Below are 6,154 nucleotides of genomic sequence, written 5' to 3' on the forward strand. Positions count from 1 at the left end.
AAAGAAGAAGTGGTATATATACACAATGGAATATTATGCAGCCATCAAAAGGAATGAGATCTTGCCATTTGCAAGGACGTGGATGGAACTGGAGGGTTTTATGCTGAGTGAAATAAGTCAATCAGAGAAAGACATGTATCATATGACCTCACTGATATGAGGATTTCTTAATCTCATGAAACAAACTGAGTGTTTTTGGAGTGGTGGGGGTTGGGAGGGATGGGGTGGCTGGGTGATAGACATTGGGTAGGTATGTGCTATGGTGAGCATTGTGAATTGTGCAAGACTGTTGAATCACAGATCAGTACCTCTGAAACAAATAATGCAACATATGTTAAGAAAAAAGAAAAAGAAGAAGATAGCAGGAGGGGAAGAATGAAGGGGGGTAAATCGGAGGGGGAGACGAACGATGAGAGACGATGGACTCTGAAAAACAAACTGAAGGTTCTAGAGGGGAGGGGGGTAGGGGGATGGGTTAGCCTGGTGATGGGTATTAAAGAGGGCACGTTCTGCGTGGAGCACTGGGTTTATGCACAAACAATGAATCATGGAACACTACATCAAAAACTAATGATGTAATGTATGGTGATTAACATAACAATAATAAATTTTAAAAATTCCTTGGAGAATTAATTTAGATTTTCCTATTTTGTGCACTCTATTGCCAGACACACTCCAGATCTAAAGGGGACTAGGATTAGACTATGTAGTCTGGAGGGGAGATCATGTTTATGAAGTTCAAGTCTGGCTCCCCTATGAACAGAGTGTAGCCTGAGTTTTGACTTTCCTGTAGACAGACAGACCTGCGGGAAAAATTAGTATGGAAAGGAATCAGAAGAAGGTGATGGAGGATGGCTGTCCCTCCTCCAAATATGCGTAAGAGAGGTAGAGAACGGTAGGAAAGCTCTGAGGTAACACAAATACATCATTTTCTTGAGTTCATCTGATGGCAAGGTACTGACAATTATTTAGGAGCTTTGAGAGTTGTCTCAACAATATTTCCCAGAGGAGTACATTTGGTATTTGGAATTTTGATTATCACACAAAGAATAACAATACATTTAGGAAAATGCATTAACAATTGTCACCAAAATCACTTTTCCAAAAATTAAAAAATATATTCATCTCATTGACTTTTGCTTGAAGGGCAATCTAGTTTTATAGAAAATAAGGGGAAATTCTATAACAACAAAGACAAACAAGTGAAAAAAATAAGTGCAAAACCTATGTTTCTGTTGACTCCAGGTGAGGTTTCAGGAGAAATACTTGAAGCATTGGGCGCATAAACTGGTAGATGACTTTTGCATCCCACTTTTTTGTTATTTGTTTACACAAATTTTTCACTTACAAGTTTGTGGCAATTAAATTACCCGCTTCAAAATCTAATATATGTGATGTTTTTACATTTTTTGTAACATTAATCAAGAGTAGACATTTGTTTTTTATTTTTTTAAAGATTTTATTTATTTATTTGAGAGAGAGAGAATGAGAGACAGAGAGCACAAGAGGGAAGAGGGTCAGAGGGAGAAGCAGACTCCCTGCTGAGCAGGGAACCCGATGTGGGACTTGATCCCAGGACTCCAGGATCATGACCTGAGCCGAAGGCAGTCGCTTAACCAACTGAGCCACCCAGGCGCCCAAGAATAGACATTTAAAGAATACATAGGAACCTATGCTTGTAGGTGCATAGCAATGATTCACAAACATGATAAACTATGACTCAGAAAACAGACAATACAGAGATTATTCCCCTTAGTTGCCAGGTTGCACAAGTTCAAGGAAATAAAATTTCTTTTCTATTCAATTCATGGAATTGTGCAAATGCAGGGGGCTTTCAAATCACTCTCCAACATTAATAATGTTCAAGTACGCAGCTAATTTAAGTAACCTGGGTTACTTCCCATGTGGCAACACTTCTGCCCTCCATTATCCTTGGGATCTTACCTTGGTGGAGAAGTGGGATTAAACAGCCTCTCAGTTCTATTAGAAATCTGGGAAGTCTTTGGGAAATCTGAATTTTTGAATGTCACTTTAACACACACTATCACATTCTACCAGAGGGTTTAGAGTGCTAGATTTTTAAGACAAAATTTGTTTACACTATATTTGTTTACACTATATTCAGTAACCTATTGTAAATAATTTCTGTAGATTCAATGAAACTTAGTATCAGTGAGACTCTAGAACTTTACTTATTACCTCTCAGTTTCAATTTCTCTAACACGTTATGGAGTGGTTAGAGACAAGTTAGGACATGTGATACATATGAAATACATCATAATATATACCTATAATTAGATAACAAAAACATCTGACTATGGTAAAAAGACTAAAATTACCTTTATTTAAGGTCAATCTCTGTGCTCTTAAAAACCATTTATAGAATTTATTTTTAAAAAATATATGGGTATGGTGGCACCTGGGTGGCTCAGTAGGTTAAGCATCTGCTTTCGGCTCAGGTCATGATCCCAGCGTCCTGGGATCGAGCCCCACATCAGGCTGCCCACTCAGCTGGAGCCTCCTTCTCCTTCTCCCTCTGGCCCTCCCCATTGCTCCTGCAAGCGCTCTCTCTCTCTCTCTCTTAAATAAAGAAAATCTTAAAAAAAAAAAATATATATATATATATATGGACATGATAAATTATATTTGTATCATTTTACTCATATCAAAGTTTTTATGATATGTAGAGTTGTATATAAATCAAGTGGTCAGGGCGCCTGGGTGGCTCAGTCATTAAGCGTCTGCCTTCAGCTCAGGTCATGATCCCAGGGTCCTGGGATCGAGCCCTGCATGCGCTCCCTGCTCAGTGGGAAGCCTGCTTCTCTTTCTCCCACGCTCCCTGCTTGTGTTTCCTCTCTCACTGTGTCTCTTCCTGTCAAATAAATAAATAAAATCTTAAAAAAATTTAAAAAATAAAATAAATCAAGTGGTCATTTAGCAGAGGATAGATAGAATAAATTAATGTACATTAATACAATGGAATGCATGGCCTGTATTCATCATACTTATTTTTATATATAATGTTTATATCATGACATCACTTATTTTAAAAAAATTAAAAATTCAGTAGACAACAAAATATAGTTATCAATAAGCAATGTGATATCAATCAGTGGTTTTTTGCTGTTTCTACAAAAATCTTTACGTGGTGAATGTGTTTAATGGGAATGAGTTTGTGCATCTGTGTAAGTACCTGGGCATGAATGGGTGTGTATTTGTTTTGTAAATTATGAAATTATCGCAAAAATCAATTCTAGGAGAGTATAGGGATTGGAGAATTAGAAATAAGGGATGCTTGTTGAATGGGGTCATTTCGCTATTCCTAAAATAGGTATAATTTTGGGTGGTAAGGTAGAGAGGGACACAAATTTTTTTAATGCCCTGTATTTCTTGTTCAATCACCATACCCCTATGAAATATCAGAAAATAAACCCACCACAGTATAAGGTATCTCGCTTATGCCTGTGAGACTAAGTGTTGAGCACCCAGGGACCAGACTCAGAGATGACTATATAATCTAGGTCAATCAGGAGACAATGCTGAAGCCTCCTGCAGAAAGAACTGCGTGGAGTGGAGGTCAGTAATTCTGGGACAGGTACTAACAATTTTTGCTGTTTTTCCGATTTTACTATAAATTTTTGTGTTTTTCTTATCCTTTCTTAACTGAAAACATGATATAAAACCAAAGAAGTGTATATGTTATGCAAACTTTCATTTCAATTTCTTTTATCAATCTACTTATTTAAAATAAATATACACATAGAAAGCAGGGAAAACAAACATTCATCCTTAGAATGAACTTTTTTATTATTTTTTATGTATTACTTGTATTTTTATATATTCTTTAAAAATTTATTAAGGAAGCATTTTTTTTTCAAGATGTGTCTACAGGGAGTGATATTTAAATGAGTTTAAAAGGGTTTGGAGACCTGCACATTGATCACTAGATCATTATTCAGATTTTTTTTTATCTCTTCTTCATCTAACTTCATCTTCACTTTTCTTAAATTCTCACAAACAGAGGAGGACTTGTATGAGATTACATACAATATAATTGATTTGGGTAAAAAAAAACAGTGGAACATAAAAATCAATCGACCTCTCAACCACCATTTTTTTTAAAGCAAAAGTAGACAGATTTCAGAGATATTTAAAGGCAAAAGGGATAAAATAAAACAATATTAAAAAGTCTAGGGAAGTTGGGAAAGGTACAGCTCAAACTTTAATCTCTCCGGGGTGTAGGATTGTGGACATGAGTATTTTTAACATGCCTCTTACAGATCTGAACTATTGGTGAATAGACCATGAAAATTCTAGTAAATTGGGGCAGAGAGACTCACACAGTAAACCACCCTCCCTCGTTTGCTGCTCTGTCACCTGCTACCAGAATCTCTATGATTAGAGCCCAAATGTTCTTCATAATCTCCGTTGAGCAACAGCAACTGTCAGTAGGGAGCATGGTTAGCCCTGGCATTTTCCTGTCTGTCCAATTTAGAGTATTGCTCATGGATACCATCCACCGTGTTCTTCAGCAACCACACCCTCCCTGCTCCAGTGGGTCCTGAATCTCAGACTGGCTCTATCCCTTGTTTATTGAGACTGGATAGGGCATGGGGTGACTGCCTGGGGAAGTAGAAGCATGTCGTATAAAGGAATTTTTCATATGGCCCACTATTTCGGATTTTGGGGGGAAACAAAGGGATATATTCATTACTTGTGCCTAGGAAGAGGGGAAAAGATGGTGGCATTACTTGTGCCTCTCAGTTAGGCTTCTCTGTTACAGAATATAACAATATTTGTACTAAATGTAAAAAAAAAAAATACTACCTTGCTGAACACATGGCTATCTGGCCAAATAATTGTAAGAACTATTGCCTCAAACAATGAGGAGATTAATTTCCTTATAGAAGAAACAATTAGCAAAACTTATCATAAATACAACATATGTTGGTATGCAAATAGCATACTTTAATTTGAATGAAAGTGTGCTACAAATTCTGTACAGTGCTGTACAAATGTAGGTAATATAATTATCAAATCATTTATATTGATTTATATATATTTCCAGGACAGTCTGCTTCACCTAAAGAGTCCTGACATTGCTTGTCTCTCTTCCTAAATACAGAAAAATAGGACCCGCAGTTTATCTGCTAAAATGGTAAGATGATGCTAATCCTGGCTCTGTTTCCTTCTCTCACAAGCAGGGATTCCCAGATCTGAGTGATGGCTGTGGAGAACTGCACTGTGATTTCTGACTTCATACTCCTAGGACAGGAAAGATGTACAGCAGGGACTCTTTGTGCTCTTTTTGCTAGTTTATGGCATAACCGTGATTGCCAATCTAGGGATGATCCTTCTGATCAAGCTGGACTCCAGGCTCCACACGCCCATGTATTATTTCCTGAGCAATCTGTCTTTCTGTGATGTCTGCTACTCCTTCACTGTCTCTCCCAAGATGCTGGCTGACTTCTTGTCTGAACAAAAGAGGATTCCATATAATTTATGTGCAATTCAGATGTATTTTTTCGGGGTCTTTGCAGATGTGGAATGTCTCATGTTGGCTGTCATGGCTTATGACAGGTATGTAGCCATTTGTAACCCACTTCTTTATACAGTCGTCATGTCCAGGAATATCTGCATCCAGCTCGTGTCCCTTGCCTACTTTGTGGGCTTAGTAGATTCGGCAATCCACATCTGCTGCACATTTCGATTGTCATTCTGCAATTCCAATATCATCAATCACTTTTTCTGTGACATCCCACCCTTGCTAGCCCTCTCATCTTCAGATACATCCATCAATGAGATAGTGATGTTCACTTTCATTGGTTGTGTGGTGGGGTGCAGCATCATCACCGTCCTCCTCTCCTACAGCTACATCATAACTACCATCCTTAGAATGAGCGCAGCTGAGGGGAGACGCAAAGCCTTCTCTACATGTGCCTCCCACTTAACCGCAGTGGCTATATTTCATGGCACACTCCTGTTCATGTACTTCCGACCCAGCTCCAGTTACTCTATGGACACAGACAAAATGTCCTCTGTCTTCTACACAGTGGTCATTCCTATGTTAAACCCACTCATCTACAGCTTAAGGAATAAGGATGTGAAAGGTGCCTTGAAAAAAGCAATCAGCACTAAATTATGTTCTGGGTGA

General features: G+C 38.1%; 1 pseudogene; it reads left to right on the forward strand.

The window, feature by feature from the left end:
• Nucleotides 1-5,223: 5,223 nt before the first annotated feature.
• On the forward strand, nt 5,224-6,154 carry LOC112829728 (olfactory receptor 5W2-like; annotated as a pseudogene).

The sequence above is a fragment of the Callorhinus ursinus genome, unplaced genomic scaffold (assembly GCF_003265705.2).
Source record: "Callorhinus ursinus isolate GAN/ISIS: 27379988/994484 unplaced genomic scaffold, GSC_fseal_2.0 scaffold21, whole genome shotgun sequence".
NCBI classification, from domain to species: Eukaryota; Metazoa; Chordata; class Mammalia; order Carnivora; family Otariidae; genus Callorhinus; species Callorhinus ursinus.